This window comes from Ambystoma mexicanum (assembly GCF_040938575.1).
Source record: "Ambystoma mexicanum isolate Mex_15411 chromosome 12 unlocalized genomic scaffold, UKY_AmexF1_1 Mex_chr12_unloc.1, whole genome shotgun sequence".
In the NCBI taxonomy this organism is placed as follows: Eukaryota; Metazoa; Chordata; class Amphibia; order Caudata; family Ambystomatidae; genus Ambystoma; species Ambystoma mexicanum.
The window spans coordinates 11363644-11383505 of NW_027182322.1; the positions used below are offsets into that span (position 1 = coordinate 11363644).

Consider the following 19862-nt stretch of genomic DNA (forward strand, 5'->3'; position numbering starts at 1 on the left):
ACCATCTGCAATCAGATATGGAATTTAAACTGGTTTTGTTGGTTGTCAAATGAGAAAATTGTACAACACGTATTTTACATTTTCACTCTGTCCACTAATTGGATATTACAAAACAAAGGTAATTCTATCTCTATTATATGGCTTGGACAAGTGGTATTCAAACTCTGGTGCTGGCCCCCCTAAGGAGGCCCCGAGGATGTCCAGCGGGGTGCGAAGCTCTTCAAAAATAGAGTACGGTATCTTCTTTTAATAGAAAAATAAGCAGATATGCATCTAGCGGGGCCCGGCAACTATATTTTTATTCAAGGAGGGGCTTAGCACAAAAAAAGTTTCAATACATCTGGCTTAGACAGTGTACCCCATTCTCAAACATTCAACTGAAATAGGATTGAGGGAAGATCTGGAAGAAGGTTTTACGTCTTCCTTTGAGCCTCCCGATGATCAGTTTGAGATATGAATTGGTGCTCCAATCACTGAAAATGTATATGCATTGGAAAGTGATCACGTTATATAGGTGTATAGTGATGCCATGTGCTGACTCTCTGTATGAGGACATGCATTTTGCTCTAAAAAGGGACTCTAGCACAGTTTTGGTTCAGTTGGATAAATATGCCAGAATGATTCTGCAACAGTGTTACCGTGCGGTGAATGATTTAATTGTAAACCCTGTGGGCGTCAAGTTGGCTATGTCCCAAAGGGACTGGATCCAAACTATAACACAAGTGTGTGGATTGATAATTTTCAGATCTTTGTCTAACTATGACAAATCAAGAGGTATTTTGTCAAATTATTTGACACGATTCCCAAACTCAAATTTGAGGTCAGAATGTTAAAGATTTAGCTTAAATTTGGTTAACACAGGGAAAATCCAGACGATTTGTAACAAGTCCTTGCCTAGAGCCTCCCCTTGTTCTTTCTGCAATGAGATGGTACTTCAATCTTTATTCCATTTATTCATTGTTTGTAGGGGGCACTGGGGCGCTGCTGAGAGTTCACCGTTTGAGTTGGTTCATGAATAAACTTGATTGGTTGTCATCAGACTCATTCTGGGAAAGATTGATAGCATGACTCGAAACAAGTTTGAGTATAAAAGTATTGAAAGTGCTTCTTCGAGTTTTAGGTTTTATAATAAAAAAAACAATGAATTCAGATTTTTATGTTTGGATATGGCATTCCTTGTTTTATGTAGTTTTAATTGATGTGTATGTGAAAAGTCGTATGTTCGGCTATACCACAATAATAAAATCAACCAAAAAAAAAGACTTTGCAGCAGGGTCATACTGGCCATTCGGCCCGGTCACTAGTTTGAGGGCGAGGCCTTGGGGGGTGGTCTATAAGTGGGCCGGTGTTGCAGCCAGGTACATTTTGAGGTCTATAAGTGGGCCAGTATGGCAGCCATTTACATATTTTACGTTGGCTTGCCTGCGGGCTGCCGCCCACTCAGCAGCCAGCTCGCGCCTCGTCACGGTGAGCCCAGTGGATGCATTCATCAAAGAAAGGTAAGTGTTAACTTTCTTTGAACAATTATGCATCGTGCTGGCCTGGCAGTGCCCCAGGCTGAGCCGATCTGCTGCCCCAGTCAGCACCGACACACCGCAGCAGCTGTCATGCGGGAGATGCTGCACCGCCAGGCCGGCCAGTGCAGCAACCAGATCGGGGTCAAGGCAGGGCTTTAAGTGGGGGTAAGAAATCGAGGGGGGCCCTCATTTGGGGGCATGGCTTGTGGGAGGGGCGTGGCCTAAAAGTACGCAAATCGTAGGGTATACACACAAATATATATAAATGTTATATATTTGTGTGCGTACCTTACTATGGTTTGTGTACTATGCAAGCCATCTTTTCTAAACATAGAAATATGTAACATATTTCTACAAACCATAGTAAGGTACGCACACAAATATATAACATTTATACATATTTGTGTGCATACCCTACGGTTTGACTAGTTTTCAGGCCATCTTTTTTAAACATTTCGGGTTTATAAAAGATGGCTTTGAAAGTACACAATTCAAGCCATCTTTTATAAAGCTTTGGCTACGGACAAAATTGTCCGTCGGCAAAGCTTTATAAAGGATGGCTTGAAAGAACTAGTTACTCTTACCTTGTAACGTTCTTTCGATGGGATGTTCCTCCGACGTATTCCTTATCTTAGATAGAAATCCTTCAGCTTTGCTGGCCTCGGAAAATTTTTTCGCCAGAGGGCGCTGCGCGTCGATGATCGCCGAGTCGATGACCCTCGACGGCCTCCGTGCCGACGTCGACGTCATCCTGCCTATAAAGGCCGCGCGCAGCGTCCGTTGCTCAGTTCCGTTTTGTAGTCCCCAGTAATGTTTTTGGATTAGACTAATCACCTTGAAGGAGCATAGGCTGCAAACCCACAGGAAGTCATACTGCGGGGATGGATGGGAGGGTCGATAAGGAATACGTCGGAGGAACATCCCATCGAAAGAACGTTACAAGGTAAGAGTAACTAGTTCTTCGAAGGGATTGTGTCCTCCGACGTATTCCTTATCTTAGATAGACTCCCATAGCAGTGGTATTGTGACTGGAGGCGGGAGTAATAAAAGTTATGTTACCCTTCCAGAATGGACAGAGTGTAACACAGCCTTGCCGAATCTAGTTTCTTGACTAGAGGAGGAATCCAGGCTATAGAATTTGGTAAATGTATGTGCGGACGACCATGTGGCAGCCGCACATATATCTCGAATTGGCACCCCTCTTTGAAGGGCTGAGGATGTTGCGATACCCCTGGTAGAATGAGCCCTTAGATTTTGAGGAGGCTCCTTTCCTGCCAATTTGTAGCACTCCAGAATGGCTAAAATAATCCATCTGGAGATGGTTTGTTTTGTTATTGGAAGGCCCAACTTATGTCCTGCATAACCTACAAAGAGTTGGTCTGCTTGTCTGATCTTAGCCAATCTGCTGATATAGAAGCTCAAGGCTCGCTTAGGGTCCAGCCTGTGCAGTCTCTCTTCCTCCTTCCCCGGATGAGGAGGAGGGTAGAAAGAAGGTAATATAATCTTCTGAGTGATGTGAAACTCCGAGACTACCTTCGGGAGGAAGTTAGGCTTCACCTGAAGAACAACTTTGTCCTTGTAAAAGATTGTATGTGGAGGTTTACACGATAAGGCTTGCAACTCGCTAACCCTTCTAGCAGATGTCAATGCTATTAGCAAAACAGTTTTGAGGGTGAGAAGCTTCAATGAACAAGAGTGTAGTGGTTCAAAAGGGGCACCCTTTAGGAAGTTTAAAATTAGGTTTAAATCCCATAAGGGAACTTGAAAAGGTTTCGGGGGATAAACATTAGTTAATCCTTTTAGGTATTGTATTACCAATGGAATTTTGAAGTATGAAGGCTCCTCTGCAGTGCGCTTAAAGATTGATAGCGCTGCGAGATAGCCCTTAATTGTGCCAACCTGTAGGCCTGAATTAGCCAGGTAAAGTAAGAATGACAACACCATAGGTGTACCACAAGAAAAGGGTTCAATATTCTTTTCTCTGCACCAGCTGCAAAATTTGTTCCAACGGCAGCGGTATAGAGTTTTAGTTGCCGGCCTTCTGGCCGAAAGCAACACCTCCATAACATCATCCGGAAGGTCCCAATCCTTGTACCTCAACCTTTCAGACACCAAGCGTGAAGGTTGAGGGTCTTGATGGCTGGATGGAGAACCTGACCTTCCTTCTGCGAGAGAAGATCCTCTCTGTATGGCAGTCGAATTGGAGGGCAGATGGACATGTCTAGAAGGTCCGGGTACCACGTTCTCCTGGCCCAATCCGGGGCAATTAGGATCATGGTCTTCCGAAACCTTCTCAACCTCCTGATCATTTGAGGAATGACAGGGACCGGAGGGAACGCGTACAGAAGTGGGAACTCCCAGTCCACTACGAACGCATCTCCTAGAGCTCCTCTCGGGGGAAATTCCCTTGAGCAAAATCTGTCGCACTTCCTGTTGATACTGGTGGCGAACAGATCCACTTGAGGGGTTCCCCAAAGGGCGAAGATCTCTTGAAGGACTTCCTGAGCTATCTCCCACTCGTGAGAGACTGTGCTCTGCCTGCTCAGAGCGTCCGCTGTCAAGTTCTTCTCTCCGGCTAGGTGAATTGCCGATAGAGAGATTCCTTCCTGAATTGCCCAAAACCAGAGCTGCATCGCCTCTCTGCACAGTGGTAGTGAGCCTACGCCTCCTCTTTTGTTGAGGTAGTGCATGGCCACTGTATTGTCCGTCATTATTAGGACGTTTCTTCCCCGTACAGACGGCAGAAAAGCCTTCAGCGCTAGTCTGATGGCTCTCAGCTCCAACAGGTTGATATGTAGTCTGGACTCCGATGGAGACCAACGACCGCTGATGGTCAAGTCGTTGGCGTGAGCTCCCCACCCCGTGAGTGAGGCATCCGTGACTACTGTTATCTCCGGCCATGGTTGCCAAAACATTTCTCCTTTCAGGATGTTCTCCCGACAGGCCCACCACTGAAGGTCTCGGGCTACTTTGACCGGGATCCGAAGGAGATCTGTCATCCTTCCTGAGAACTGTGACCACTGAGTTCTCAGTGCCCACTGGAGGGATCTCATTCTCAGGCGAGCCTCCGGCACGAGGAATATGCAGGATGCCATGAGGCCTAGCAACCTCAGAAAGTCGTAGGCTGGGAGATATTGGGCATTCTGAAATCTGATGACCATCTGCAGAATATCTCGAGCCCTCACCTCTGGTGGCAAGGCTTTTCCCAGGGAAGTGTCCAGGACTGCTCCAATGAATTGGAGTCTCTGTGATGGTATCATCTGTGACTTCTTTAAATTGAGGGAGAAGCCCAGCTTGTGAAGGAAGTGGCAAACATAATCTAGTTGTCTCTGAGCCTGTTCCGAAGATACAGCTCTGATCAACCAATCGTCTAGGTAAGGGTAGACATGAATCCCTTCCCTCCTTAGACTTGCAGCCACAACCGACATTAGCTTGGTAAAGACCCTCGGGGCGGAGGTTAGCCCAAATGGCAGAACTCGAAATTGATAATGAGAGCTGCCAATTGCGAACCTCAGGTATCTCCTGTGCCTGGGATGGATCGGCACATGGAAATAAGCGTCCTGGAGGTCTAGAGATACCAACCAGTCCTGAAGCTGGAGGGCCTGAAGGATCTGAGAGAGAGTCACCATCTTGAACTTGTCCTTTCGGAGGAATTTGTTCAATTCCCGTAAGTCTAAGATGGGTCTCAGTCCTCCGTCCTTCTTCGGTATTATGAAGTAGGGGGAGTACCAACCCTTGTTCCTTTCCGCTACAGGTACCAGTTCTATGGCACCTTTCTCTAGCAGGTCTAAAACCTCCTGCAAGAGGAGCGGATCTGGAAGCTTCAAAGGGTTGTTCCCCGGTGGATGACTCTGAGGGATATGTAGGAAGGGCAGGCAGTAACCTTGGGCCACTGTCTCCAGAGCCCAAGCATCTGACGTAATAGCCTGCCATTCCGTCAGATGGTGAGTTAACCTGCCCCCTACTGGTGTTCTGTGAGGGGAGACCTCAGAGTGGTTTTGAAGCGGCTGATGCAGTTGCCGAAGGTAAAGTGGCTCCTGCTCCTGCGGGTGCGGCTTTCTTTCCCCTACCCCGTCCACCACGGGTAAATCTTCCTTGGCCTCTTTGAGCCGGTCGTCCCCTGCCCCTTCCATATGAGGAATAGTAACGAAAGGACCGTCCTCTCCACGATGATCCCGAAGGACGAAAGGTATTCTGACGGATAGCAGCTCCCAATGACTTGGCTGCTGCCTTGGACGTTTGCAGTTTCTCCAAACTGTCATCCGCCTTCTTTCCAAAGAGGGTAGAACCGTCAAAGGGCATATTCAAAAGCCTGGTCTGCACGTCAGAGGCAAAACCAGACTTCCTCAACCACGCATGCCTGCGGATTGTGGTACTTGCCGCCATGGCCCTGCTGATACTGTCAGCAGAATCTAGGCCAGTTTGTAGGGTCTCGCACATCGCATCTTTACCATCCCTGATGATGTTTAAAAATGCGTCCCTTTCCTCTCCTTCTTGGAGGCAGTCAGCCGCTGATGAAGCGCACTCCCAAAGGGTGTGGCTGAACCTAGCGAGCGTACAGGTCGCGTTAATAGACTTTAACGCCATGCTACAGGCAGAAAAAACCTTCTTAGCCATGGCATCATACTTTTTGTCATCCCTATCCTGCGGAGCAGTGGGGTATGCAGATGTGCTGCCTGATGAGGTTGCAGCCTGTACAACCAAGCTCTCAGGAGTAGGGTGTTTTGACAAATATTCAGGGTCAGAACTAGCCACCCTGTATTTTGTTGACAGTTTTTTATTTACTGCCGGGATAATTTCTGGCGTTTCCCAGTTTGTCAAAATCCTTCTCTGTAGAGCAGAGTGAAATGGAACCACAGGATCCTCCTGTGGGCCCTTGTCCAGTATGTCAGTGAGGTCATCCTGCTGAAAGGCAGGAGAAGGTGCAGACCAACCCATAAATTCTATGATTCTAGACATCAGAGCTCTATATGGAGTCTCCGCATGTTCTCCTGGGTCTGGTTTGATAAATTCTGCTTCAGGAGAAGTGTCCAAGCCACTAGCTTCCTGAAGTGCATCCTGAAGATTTTTTAATCTTCCTTCCTCAGAGGCGAAAGTCTCTGGCTCTGGTGATGTGGTCCTCTGTAAATCAATATCTTGGTCTGAATCCTCCCTTTCCTCAAAAATCGAGGTTAAAGGGGGATACATTGGTTTTTGGAATGGTATAAACCCCATTTCCAATGCAGAAGGAGCCATCATCACAGGCCTTGAAAACGTCGATGTCGTCGACACCGACGTGAAAGTACTCGAAGGCGCCGTGAAAAGCGTCGAGAAATGTGTACTAGGCCTCGAAGAACTCGAAAGGATCGGAGTCCTGCTCGAGAACGACGTCGACGTTCTCGGCGTCGAGTCGGAGGTCTTTTGTCTAACCGTTGGCTGTGGAGTAGCCGTGGTTCTTTCCTTCACCGGCGTCGATATCGGCGTCGACGTCGGCGTCGACGTCGGCGTCGACTCGATCGACTGATGCGCCGATGAATCCTTCGACAACGGCGTCGATGGCGCCGACCTCTGTTTCGAAGGAGTTTTCGACGATGGCGTCGATGATGCTTTATCTCCCGATGGCTCGAGGCGCTTTCGGGTTGACTTTTCCGCCGGGTACTGCGACTCGCGGCGTTTAGATTTTTTGGGTTTTTTACCCGGGGTATCACCCTCAGCTGTCTTCGAGGGGGACGAGGCCGCTTTCTCGAAGACGCTTAGCATCTTTTTCCTGAATTCCTCCCACTCAGCTTGCGAGCTGCGTTTTGTGGGGCAATGAACTCTCTCAGGAGAACTCGACGAAGATGACGAAGGGGATCTCCTACGTCTCTTCTTCGAGTGTCTCGATGTCGACGAGTGGTGGGAGCCACTTCGTGATCTAGATCGAGAGTGTTTTTTATGGTGAGGAGACGAACGTCTCGACTCTACCGAAGAAGCTTTCGAGGAAGTTAAAGTTGACCTACCTCTCTCGAGCTTCCCCCTACGCTCCTTCAAGGCTTTCGCCGTCATGGAAAGGCATTCCTCACACTCCGAACTCTGGTGCGTGATTCCCAGACACCACAAACAGACCCTGTGAGGGTCCGTCAACGACATTTTCTTCCCGCAGTCTCGGCACTTTTTGAAACCGGACCGAGGGGTCGTCGGGTCGGAGGAGGATGCCATCGATATCGAGGTAAATAGTAGTTATTATATACGTTATCTGACGAGAACTGTAGCAACGGTGTTCCGAGGCACAACGAAGCGCGGAAAAACGGAACTGAGCAACGGACGCTGCGCGCGGCCTTTATAGGCAGGATGACGTCGACGTCGGCACGGAGGCCGTCGAGGGTCATCGACTCGGCGATCATCGACGCGCAGCGCCCTCTGGCGAAAAAATTTTCCGAGGCCAGCAAAGCTGAAGGATTTCTATCTAAGATAAGGAATACGTCGGAGGACACAATCCCTTCGAATGTGTACTTTCAAAGCCATCTTTCATAAACCTCGAAAAATGTCGAGGAATCCCCAGGTTCGCCGAGGGTTAAAGGCGACCTGGGGGAAACAAAGGGACAGTAACTCCCTCTGGTGAACTCTCGCGCGAGGGGTCACCAGACGCAGTTAGTATGACTGACAGAAGTGGCAGCCAGTCACAGCGTCGCTATGGCTGGCTACCACTTCTGTCAGCATGCCTGACTTCATTGCAGGCGCATCTCCCGTCCCGGCTGCGGCCGCAACGGGATAATGCATCCCGCGATTCCCGCCAATGTTGCGGTAGGACGGGGGCCACGGCAGGGCCCTGGCTCAGTCCCACTTTTTGGAGACTGCCGGGGCCTGGCTCCGGCAGGCTGCGGCCCACTTTAAGCACTGGGTCAAGGTAACGTATTATAAGGCATCCGAACGCCAAAGAAAAGGGGTGGTGGTTTACATTGGGATATAACGGGTGGCAGTGACGAATGGCAGGTGACGTGGCGTGCGCCCACACATTTTAACACATTCAAATTGATAAAGCGCGGGAATAGAAAGATTTGGTTTTTGGCTGTACAATGTGTGGGGACATCACGTGATCGCGGGAGCGTGTACTCGCGAGATCTCGGCATAACGTGATCTCGCGAGCCCATGCTCCGTGGGAAAACGTTCCCGCCAGTGATGATGCAGCGACAGACCAAGCAGGTCATGCCACAGCGCTGCTCCTGATAGGTCTACAGCCACAGGAGGCTACATGGGGGCCCTAGAAGCTTGCAGCGTGCCATCATTGTGCACACCCTTCCTACAGTGAGTTAACTGGGAAGCCATGAAGCTGAACTGGACCGAACTGTGAGTAAATGTTTGTCCCGAGTTAAGGCAGTTTAAGGTTCACCCGTTTGTCTTACAATAAAGACAGTTGGAACCCCTTACAGCGTGCTGTCGTCCTTTAAGGCCACAACATAACTGGCGACGAGGATATCAAAATACCCACGGGCCCACCATGCAAGGCGCCACACCGCCCCCTGCCTTTCTCCCTTCACCAGGGACACCAGCAATTCCATGGATGCAGTGGGAGTCCCCTCTTCTCAACCTATCTGGAAGCAGTGGGCGGCACGCGGTATGCCCCCGTCAGGAAGAGGGCGATGCTGTTAAATGCATTGGGGGTTGAAGGTCAGCGCATTTTTGCCAGTTTGAAGGCAATACCTGCGGCCGATGATGACAACGACGTCTACAAGGAAGCGACTCGTCGCATTGTGAAGAGGTTCACCAATAAGGAGAACGTTGTACTGCACAGGCTGAGGTTCTACACCCGCAAACAAGAAGGGAGCGAACCCGTGGACGACTACATCACCAGGATGAGGGAGCTGGCTTCTCTTTGCGCCTTTGGCGAAAACGCAGAACAGGTCATCTGCGACATGCTTGTCGTTCACACTAACTCTAGGAAAGTGCAGGACAAGTTCATACAAGAAAAGGAGGTCACCCTTGACAAGGCCATCCAAATTGCCAGGGCGGAGGAAGAAACCTCCAGCAGACGCAAAGAGGCGGGAAGTCACCTGCCCGTGCCTGAACTTGCGGCACTACAATGGAGAGGGCGCAGAGACAAGCAGTCCTGCGACGGCCCCAGAGACAAAGGTCCCAGGCAAAAGGAGGCACCCAAATGCTATAGATGCGCCAGCACCAAGCACATGGCGAATGATCGCGACTGCCCCGCCAGGAACAAGGAGTGCTCTAAGTGCGGACGCATTGGTCACGTGGCTCCGGCATGCACGTGGCGGGAGAAAACTGTTTCCCGTGTCGATGGTGACTGCTCTTCGAGCGATGATGACGATCTACAGGACAGACCCATGGTAGTCATGGTCAACGCCCCCCATGCCAGGAGGGAAAAGCCCCACTGCACCATTAAGGTTGACGGAATGGAAACGCGCGTCATGGCAGACTCGGGATCTGACCTCACTATCCTCCCCATCAACACATACAAGGAGATGATGGGACAAGCAAAAGTAGAGATCAGAACGACCAGGCAAAAACCGACGGTGTTCGGTGGTGCAACTGTTGACCTTTTAGGCTACATGAAAGCCTGGATCGATTTCAAAGGGAGGTCTACCACCACCAAAGTGTATTTCTCACCCAAAGGCCCAGCCGTGCTGGGATGGGACGATCAACACAAACTCAGCATGAAACTAGATCCCAGCACTCCGGAACAGGTACTCATGGTCTCCTCAGGAGCAGCGCAAAATGTCAAGGAGATGTTCCCGAACCTGTTTTCCGAGGACCCAGGGAAGGTGGGAAACTTTGTCCACAAGATTTGCCTGAAACCCAACGCGATCCCGGTGAAACACAAAGTCAGGGCAGTACCTGCCACAGCGAGACCCGCATTGGATGCCCACCTTCGGAAGATGGTCGAAGAAGGAACCATCGAGACCGTGGAATCATCAGAGTGGCTGAGTCCAGTAGTTTTGGTCAAAAAGAAATCCAGCAACGACCTCAGGATCTGCATTGACCTAAGAAGCCTCAATCTAGAGGTAATCACGGATAGCTTTCCACTCCCCAGCAACAACAAAATCATCCTCATGATGAAAGAGGCGGCAATCTTATCTAAGCTCGACATGCGTGATGCCTATCACCAGATCCCCCTGCACAAATCCTCTCACCCCCTTACAGCGTTCATCACTCCCTTCTGCACCTTCCAATATACCCGCATGCCATTTGGGTTGTCGTCGGCAGCATCCGCATTTCAGAGGATGATGAACTCCTTACTTAAAGGACTCATGAACGTTTCCTTCTTTCAAGATGATATCCTTGTGTATGCCAAAGACAACGAGACCCATGACAAGGCACTCGGGACAGTCTTGAGCAGGCTTCAAGAGGAGGGCATTCACCTACGCCATGAAAAATGCGTCTTCGGAGTGAACAAGGTAGAATACCTTGGGTACTGCATCTCAAGTGACGGCGTCAGTCCCAAGAAGAACCTCATGCAGGCCATAACAGAAGCCCCGGCTCCGATGTCCAAAGAGGAGTTACGCTCATTCCTCAGCTTAGCGGAGTACTATGCCAAATTCGTCCCTAGATTCTCCGAGATCACGTCTCCATGAGGGAGCTTCTGAAGAAGGGGGCAGCCTACTCTTGGGGCCCGGAACAGAACGAAGCTTTCTGTGAAATCAAAAAGAGAATTCTACACGTGCCGTGCCTGAAACCATACAACCCTGAATGGGACACCTGCATTACCACACATGCCAGCGCGTATGGCCTGGGGGCCACCTTGACCCAGAAGAAGGGAGACACTGAGAATATTGTGGCGTTTGCATCCAAAGCGCTGTCATCATCGGAGAAGAATTACTCCACGGTTGAGAAAGAAATGTTGGCATGTGCATGGGCCGTCGACTACTTCAGATCGTACGTATGGGGGACGAGATTCAAGCTGATTACCGACCACAAACCCCTCATTCACATGTTGAGTCCGGGCGGCACCAAGACTGCCACCCCGAGGCTGGCCAGGATCGCCTCAAAGCTTCAAGAATATACATACGAGATAGCCCACATTGCGGGTTGGAAAAACGCACAAGCGGCCTGCATGTCCAGACTCCTGAACCAAAGCGCCCCCGGTACCACATTCTTGGATGATGAGTGTGTCGTAGCCTCCATCAGTGACTTAAAGAACGGCGAGTACGTGGACCTGAGTGAGCGCCACTGGCAGGAGGAGTTCGAACAGGACGATGCCCTACGGCACGTTAGTACCTGGGTTCGCGAAGGATGGCCCAACGAGAGAGCGATCCCCGAAGGCCTTCGTCCCTTCTGGAAAGTGAACGAGGAAATCACCACCATGAACGGTCTCATCCTCAGAGGCGATCAAATCATCCCGCCCAGCGGAATCCGCAAGGTGATACTGTGCAGAGCACACTCGGGTTACCTGGGATGCAACATGACCAGACGCAGGATACGCGACACCTACTGGTGGCCAGGCATGGACCAGGACATAAGACAAATGGTTGAAAGGTGCCATGAATGCACCAAGAGTGACAAGCGCCTAGCTGTGAGGCAAGCCCCCATGCTGCCCACCGAAGTCCCCAAAGGGGTGTGGCGAAAACCAGGTTTGGATTTCATTGGGCCCCTGGACAACATGCCCCCAGAACACAGATACGGGATAGTCATGGTCGACTACTTCTCCAAATGGGTGGAAGCTGACTTCACCTCAGACATCACCACGGGCACAGTCATTGAAGCACTCACCGCCGTATTCCAGCGGAAAGGTCTACCAGAAGAACTCGTCACAGACAACGGAGTCCAGCTAGTCTCCCGAGAAATGGAGAAATTTCTCAAGCTCAACAACATCCGACAGCGGAGAGCAAGCCTTTACCATCCACAGGCCAATGGCCTGGTTGAGCGGGCAAACCGCTTCATCAAAGGGGCACTACAACTGGCTCATGCTCAGGCCTAGATCCGTACAAGACAGTCAAGGAAGCTGTAGCAGCCCACCGCCTCACCCCCAAAGCCGTCAAAGGTGTTTCGCCATTCCATCTGCTGAGGGGGAGAAGGGCAGCATCCTCACTGGTACCACCCTGGCTCCATCAAGTGAGGGCTGACGAAGACGTGGACATGGATGACGTAGCGTTTCGCATGCAGCGCAACAAAGAAACCATGAAGACCCAGGGGGACTTGCGTCGAACCGCTCGATACACAGCAGTTAACAGAGGTGACCTGGTGAAAATACGCCTTCCCCACAAAGACACTTCGACTGGCTCCAAATACAGCAGTCCCATAGAAGTCATGGAGAGAGGGTCAAACCACATTTGCACCAGCGACGGAAGGAAATGGAATCTAGAGAGAGTGGCCATGTACCGCAGGAAGGAAGACAGGGAACAACCACACTGGGATATCGGAGAAGATCAAGACCGCCAGGGGACATTCGAAAACCCTCGCCCCTCAGAAAGAGATGCCTTGGAGCCACACCACGGCAGCGAGTTCTCAAGCCCCAACTCTCCAGCTACACCCAGGGAGGCACAGTGAAGAACAAGACGAGGAAAACTCGAATCACCCGCACCTCCTCAAGAGTACTCCAGCAATCCTGCCCCAGGTACAGATCTAAGCAGACCTCAGAGAAAGAGAAGGAAGCCCAGCAAGTTTGCGGACTTTGTCATGGAATGACCATCCATCCTTTTCCCAGCAAAGGAGGTGTGTGGGGACATCACGTGATCGCGGGAGCGTGTTCTCGCGAGATCTCGGCATAACGTGATCTCGCGAGCCCACGCTCCGCGGGAAAACGTTCCCGCCAGTGCTGATGCAGCGACAGACCAAGCATGTCATGCCACAGCGCTGCTCCTGATAAGGAGACAGTAACAGGAGGTTAGAGCAGCCTCCAATCACAGCTTCTAGGGCATAAGTCCACAGCCACAGGAGGCTACATGGGGGCCCTAGAAGCTTGCAGCGTGCCATCATTGTGCACACCCTTCCTACAGTGAGTTAACTGGGAAGCCATGAAGCTGAACTGAACCAAACTGTGAGTAAATGTTTGTCCCGAGTTAAGGCAGTTTAAGGTTCACCCGTTTGTCTTACAATAAAGACAGTTGGAACCCCTTACAGCGTCCTGTCGTCCTTTAAGGCCACAACACAATGCTTAAAATCAAACGCCAAGAGAGGTTTTTCGTTGTAAATCCCTTTGTTTCTTGGCGAGTGAGGGATTGCCATGGTGGGCGCTGTGATGCTGCGCTGCATAGGCAGTGATGCAATATATGGGTGGGTCTGTCATAGCCAGTGCCTGGGAGCAGACGCCCAGTGCACATATGTCAGCCGCAGCCTCGGCAGGAAATTGTGGTTCGCCCACTTGTTCCCAAAAATATGACCCCCCCAAACCTAGAAAAGTATATTTTTCCACACCTGTGGGACGTTAATAGTGAGTGCGAAAGTACCAGAAATGGGGAAGGTCCTTTAGCTCACCGCCGGGCGGAACCACCCCTACCCAATCCACAAAAGGCTCACCCCGCTTCTTTCAGCGAGCAACACGTGTGTAGTTAGAGAAAAGCATGTTTGCCGATTTTCACTTGCTTCACCTAAAGCAACACGTACAATGCACATATATTTCCACCCACGCTCCATCGTGGCCTTGCACAGGGCGGTGACGTATAGGCTGCTCCTGGGTCATGGGCCGGGTCCTCAGTCGCCCATTTTCTAGCCCTCTCGAATCTTTGGGTGCGGTCATTGATGGGTGCTGTGCTGCCTGCCCTCTGTCTTTGCTTTGAGGGCTGCAAGTTGCCCCCCGCTTTTTTCCCCACAGGGGCAATTTCTTCTCCCCATGACATCATGCGCTCTTGCATCATGATGTATCTTGTGTGTCATGACCCGACTTGTCATCCGTGTTCTTTCGGTCCTGCTCACCCCCATGCAACCTCTGGGGATATCCCAGTAGGCCTCTGCACCCTGAGTCTGTTTTGTGTGGTGCCCTATTTTATTTTCAAATTCTCATTCAATTCAAAGACTCATAAGAAAAGGGTTGTGCTTGCTGAAAATGTGCAATATGGGGCCACTTTCAACATTATTTCCAGGGCCTTTTTTCGTTCCCAGTCCACCACTGCCCCCATGCGCACTGATCCAGTGCTTTGCTATTCGTTTAGATGTGTGGCTTTTGTAAAGCGCTGCTTAGAGGGTGGGCGGCATCGCCCCGCTTCACGGTATGCGACAGAAGCACATTGTTTGCAGCCTGGAGTACAGTATTCCTTGATTTTTTTTAAGAGAGCCCCAGCCTCCCCCCCCCCCCTCCAAACAACACATCTACGCGCATATGAGCTGCTTGCCTTTCTGGGGGTTTTCTGCAGCATTTCTTAAAAAAAAATGCAAGGATGAGAATAGAAATAAACAGAAATATGTTAATTGAATAGCATTGTGCCAAGTACGTCCTCAACCTCAAATGCATGAATATTATGTACGCGGACATGCTTTAGGGAGAAACGGGAACGAAACATGTAATGGTTTGTTTTTTTCTTTAAAACATTGAACTGATGTCGAAATGCAACATGCACTCGGTCTAGAATAGATGCCGACACCCGATTGCCCCTGTAACCTTCTAAGGATATAAATGCTGAGGTGTCGATGGCAAGTGTGATAACTCAGCGGGCCGGCGTGCCTGCTGCAGAGACGGGAAGAGAAGTAACCTGCAGTCAGGGTCGGACTGGCCTAAAGGGCACTATTGCCAGCCCACTAGCTATTCTTGCCCTCTTTTTTGGGACAGTATGTATGAGTAATGCTGCACTGTGCATCTGGAAGTTTTGAACAAGGGTATTAAGCAAATGGAGATAAAGCTCCATATTCCACAAGTGTTACCCAAAGTGTGACCTCGGGTAATGCTCATTTTGTGTCAAAGAAATTAAAAGCAAATGGCAACTGTGGGCCACTTTTGTATTCGTCAACAGGCCTTTTATTGGTCGCAGTCCGACCCTGCCTGGATTTGCCTTGTGCTAGCACCTGCACCACATGTTTCAGATTCGTACAGAGTGCATGATCCCATCCTAGTGTTCTAAAAATGCACTTTAAATATGTGCAAGTAATGGGAATAACGAGAAAACGCACGGCAGCTCATGTGCCTCCCACTTCTGTGCACCTTTAAAATTGTGAGTCTATTGATTCTAGCCGTAATCTCTTGGGGAAAGTTGTTGCATTTGGTAATTTTAATAGATGGAAGTTATACAGGATGTTGAATGATAGCGGCATCAGGGGAATCTGGGAATGTGTTGTAATGTAATATTTGATCATAAATGCAACTGGCTTGGTACTTTCAGTTGTCATCATTTGGCTGTACTGCTTATTAAATGCAACTCTATTTTCATTACTAGTGGCAACGAGTAGACATGCCTTGAGTCTGGTTCTGCAAAATAAGTATTTAGCTATGTGATGATGTTGTTTTTGTTAACATTGCTTTTGTTCTTTTTTTTATCACTTTCTCAAGCGTTTACACAAAACATAACATGCAACAGACACATGAACCCTCCATAAGTAGCATTTTCTGTAAAGTCGTGAATTGACACGATTCACGGATGATGGTTTGAGGTCCCCTTTTTTTTTTGAGGCTAGGGGTGGGCCACTTTTTTTTGGGTGGCCGGGCCTATTTCTTCTCCCAGTCTGACCCTGCTTTGTAGGTTTTTCTCTGAAAGACTTCAGGAATGTATATCTTACTAGTGTTGTACCAGTAGTAATAAATGGCCAAGAGATGTACTTCAGGTTAAAAATCGAATGGTCGAACGCTAGTGAAAGCAAAATCTGAGAACAACTGCAGTGTGTTCCCATTCAAGCAATTTGTATGGAATGAGGCCTTATGCCACTGAAAACTGAATTAGAAATCAGACATAGCCCTGTTTAAATTAGGATGCAGTTGACCCCAGCTGACACAATATTGGGCTTGCTTTTTTGGAGACATGATATGGAAGAACAATGCCAAATCTCTCATTCTTTTTGTGGAACACTGCATTGAATTTCATAAAAGAATAAACTGGGTCCCGGATTTGTCACTTGATTTGTTATACTCTTAAACCTGAAATCCAAATGAAAGCCCATCTCTGGTGGAACACAAATATTCAATACTGGGCGCCAGAGGAACATTATGGAAAGTATGTAAACTCCCTTACCCGTTTTCTAAAACCAGTTCCTTATATGCAATTGTAGCCACATGATAAAAAAACGCAGATTTTGAATGCCCTTCGGATTCAATCTCCTCCCCTCACTTATTATAATGGGGCACTTGGAAAAAAAGAATCTATTCATCCATATCTCACTTATGCAGCCATCCTCACACTATCTCAAATGCCCATAAACAAACCATCCATCCAACCGTTCATGTATCCCTCCAGCCCCATATTTATACCCATTCATCTATCCTCAATCATTAATTCACACATCCTCCCTCACTGTCATTCATTAATCAACTCTCACATTTGTATTCCTTCATCTAACCCCTCTGCACCATCTTGCCACTCTGTCTGCTTTCCCCTGGATATATCATCCCCTATCAGCCTACTTGCCTGTGCGCATGAACTCAGATATTATTTTCCCAACACAATAACCAAAACTATTGGATCATCAATGAGTGTTTCTTTTGGAAGCAAATCCCACTTTTTTTTGATGGTTTGGTCAAATGTCACATAGTACTTTTTCTCTTCAAACTCTGTTCATTTTATTGGCTGTGCCATGTAAGTTCTTTGTTCAAGAAATAAGTGTTCCTTTCGTTCCAATTGTCTTTGTAAAATATTATTTTACTACATCGTTTTTATATTTTATTTCTCCAAAAATGTTGTTGGAGGAAAAACGTTCGAAGGCCCCAGCGAGATTTGAACTCGCGACCCCTGGTTTACAAGACCAGTGCTCTAACCCCTGAGCTATGGAGCCTCCACTTGTCGTCTAAATTCACATTCATGGGTTTCAGAAAATCGGTACTGAATGTGATATCTGCAATGATCATATATTTGATTTACAAATGTATTGCATACGTTTGGAGAATTACCACAGTAGGAAAAAACAATCCCACAGTTCATGAACAATAAATTGTCCACAACATACAACCCCGCCCATTAAGACACCTAAAAGCAAATACAAAGAGGGGATTTGGAGGTGCAGATCACGATAACAAAAAAATCGAAGTATTTAACGAAGTGCACGTTCGTTCCTGATGACTTTTATACCGAGATTCAGTATTTTTTGTGTGAAATGTATAATCATTGACACTATGCGTTTGTATTCTTGCGCTGGTGTTTTACAGCAGGCACCCTATTGGTGGAGGAAGAGGAGGAGGAGGAGGAGGATGATGATGCTACTACTACTACTACTACTGCTGGGCTTCAAACCCAGAAAGCCCCATTATGCATGAGGCTGCTGCACGAAACGGAGCAGCGGTAGGTAACACTAAAAAGAACTGCGAAGCAGAACATCCGCAAGAGCGCGAGCCGCTGGTTCAGTCCACAGCAATATCCAACCGAGCAGATATGCGTGCCCCAGTGGAATTTCCTCTCGGCAATAGACGAACACGTGTGCAGACCAAGCCAGACATTTCGCAATTCTTGAGGAGCCTGCGCTGCGGGAAGAACCCGTGGTTTGATTGAGCAAGGAAGCCTTAGCTGTCACTTTACTTTATTTCCTCTGCATTCTGACTTTGTGAACCATAATGACGCTGGTTTCCAGCAACCGTAATACATTTGAAATCATTTATATAATGCAGTGGAAAAATAAATATGTATACAATGTGTCTATGGTATGTGTGTGGCACTTGCACTGTTTTGTTCGGCAAATGAAAGGTTGTCAATAAGTATGTTTGTACGAACCAAATACATTGGCATTGCGGGGAGAGGTCTTGTGGAGACTCCAAGGCTTTTTGCATTAGAAAAATGCCAGAAATGACGAGAAACGGTATGTTGGTATCCCACAATACCGTTTTAAAAACATGTGATTCGTTTGTACCGAGAAAATACAATTTATACAAAAAGACGACTCTGGTGAAAATACAATACTCGCGAGAAAATACAATTTATACAAAAAGACGACTCTGGTGGGACTCGAACCCACAACCTTTGAATGTCTTCACAACCAACCTAGAAGTCCAATGCGCTATCCGTTGCGCCACAGAGCCGCACCTGTTGCTTACTGCGCGTTTCTCTCTCAGATAGATGGAAGACAATATTTAAGAGCAGTGATTATACGGAATTATTTATTATCATTATAATACTCCCGATAGAAAAGAGGAGCAGCTGGAGTAGTTAACACACTCTCATATGCACTAGGAGGCTCCATTTCCACGTGGTTCTCTCTGGGGATGATGCAACACCCTGAATCAACAGGAGGAGGAGGAGGCAGGGACTCCGTGGTGTACTGAGGGGCGGGGGAGGGGCACGCTCACCCCACCCCCAAGGTTCTTTTGAGAGCTGACCGGGACTTTTGTCAGTGGGACACCTCCACAGCCAGTGCAATGTATGCCGAGCATTTCCTCCTTTTTTTTGTTGTGTAAAAATGCATCTGCCATTAATGTTACCAAAAAAGTAGATTGGGGAAAGGGTGAGCAGTTTGTGGGCGCGAATGAGACCATATGGAATTGCGTGCACTTAATTTTGGGGTAAAGTAGCAGGACCTTGTTTGTGGCTCGCCCCCCCTAACCCCTGCTCTTGCAATGCTGGATACTCCCCTGGCAGGTAGATGAAAAGGGGGGAAGGAGGCGGAAAGGGTGAGTAAAAAATAAGGGGGCAAGGTCCAGAGACAAAGTCACGTAGAAATTACGGGGGATAACAGAAAATTAAACAGGGTGCTATTTTGCTCGTATTATGGTCTGATAGATTTCAACAAATAGCCTCCTTATGAATCAGCCAACGGCATACCGGAGGAAATTCCTGTGCAATATTAAAAGGAACTGATACTTGAGATTTCAGTTAAACATTTTGAACACGATGTGCAAAAGTAATACAAAAGAGACGCTGACACATATAGTAATAGAATGTTATACATTAGACGAAGGAAGGAGGCAACATTCCAGAGAATCTCTGTCGCAGGAGCAATTCTGGGCAAGATGTATGCATGGAAAATATGGTGTCTGGCAAGCTGTCAGCTCTGCCAGCTCTCTGCATTACCCGCGCGACTCCTCAATCACACCAGACCATGCAATGAGAAGCGGACACCATTGGGGGTTAAACACACACGTCTCCGTTCTCGTGTCCCTCACTCCAAAACGGACTCCTCCCTATCCGTTTCCTCTCTCCCCTTTCCCTGTGCCCCAACTCCCTTCCAACGTGACTCGATTTGCCTGCGGTGTTGCCAGCACCGTCAGCTCCTCCTCTTCCGACGTGGTGGCAATGGGGCTGACTGGATTTGTGGTGCCCCTTTCCTAGGTTGGGTGTGCTAAGTGTTGTGTCCTGGGCTTACTGCAGCCAC

General features: G+C 48.6%; 1 long non-coding RNA gene and 2 other non-coding genes across 3 annotated transcripts in view; all 3 read right to left on the bottom strand.

Annotated features, from left to right (window-relative positions):
- LOC138529510 (uncharacterized) overlaps positions 1 to 19862 on the bottom strand; it is a 345150-nt gene that overhangs the window by 238681 nt on the left and 86607 nt on the right. The gene's annotated exons all lie outside the window — the stretch shown is intronic.
- On the bottom strand, positions 17267 to 17339 carry TRNAT-UGU (transfer RNA threonine (anticodon UGU)). The gene has a single exon. It is a non-coding gene; the product is annotated as a tRNA-Thr (tRNA).
- On the bottom strand, positions 18485 to 18573 carry TRNAR-UCU (transfer RNA arginine (anticodon UCU)). Its single transcript is given in 2 exon segments — positions 18485 to 18520; positions 18537 to 18573. It is a non-coding gene; the product is annotated as a tRNA-Arg (tRNA).